The sequence below is a fragment of the Penaeus monodon genome, chromosome 22 (assembly GCF_015228065.2).
Source record: "Penaeus monodon isolate SGIC_2016 chromosome 22, NSTDA_Pmon_1, whole genome shotgun sequence".
In the NCBI taxonomy this organism is placed as follows: domain Eukaryota; kingdom Metazoa; phylum Arthropoda; class Malacostraca; order Decapoda; family Penaeidae; genus Penaeus; species Penaeus monodon.
This window is the reverse complement of record NC_051407.1, coordinates 16921128-16921536: the sequence shown is the minus strand read 5'-3', so window position 1 is coordinate 16921536 and position 409 is coordinate 16921128. Positions and strand designations below refer to the sequence as shown.

The window sequence follows — 409 nt, the reverse complement described above, 5'->3', positions numbered from 1 at the left end:
CATACGGATGTCAATATACACAAAAGACAAATCTGGGGGGGGGGGGGTAAGTTTTGTCTCCTTACAGTCTGAGTGATTTTGCATGCTGGTTATTTTCTGCAACAGACAGACAGACAGACAGACAGCAAGGAAGAGAGGAATCAAAACAAAAGATAATCAAACGAACGGATAAGCAATCGCACGTAATAAAAAAAACGAAGAAGAAAACTAGATAAAAATTAAAAAACAGTAAAAACGCCAGATTTTCACACAACCGGGCACTCGCATTTTCTCATTCCTCGTATCAGCTAATCCGGAAATCTGTCACCCTTAAAATATATATATATCCATAATCTCCCACCAGGCTCAAAATCCCTGTCGTCTTTTTTTTATTTTGCTTTTTTTCCCTCTCTGGTCGATAATGAAGCGC

General features: G+C 38.9%; 1 protein-coding gene across 4 annotated transcripts in view; it reads right to left on the bottom strand.

The window, feature by feature from the left end:
* The window catches only part of LOC119586962 (adenosine kinase 1-like), a 36821-nt gene that overhangs the window by 17109 nt on the left and 19303 nt on the right, over positions 1 to 409 (bottom strand). The gene's annotated exons all lie outside the window — the stretch shown is intronic.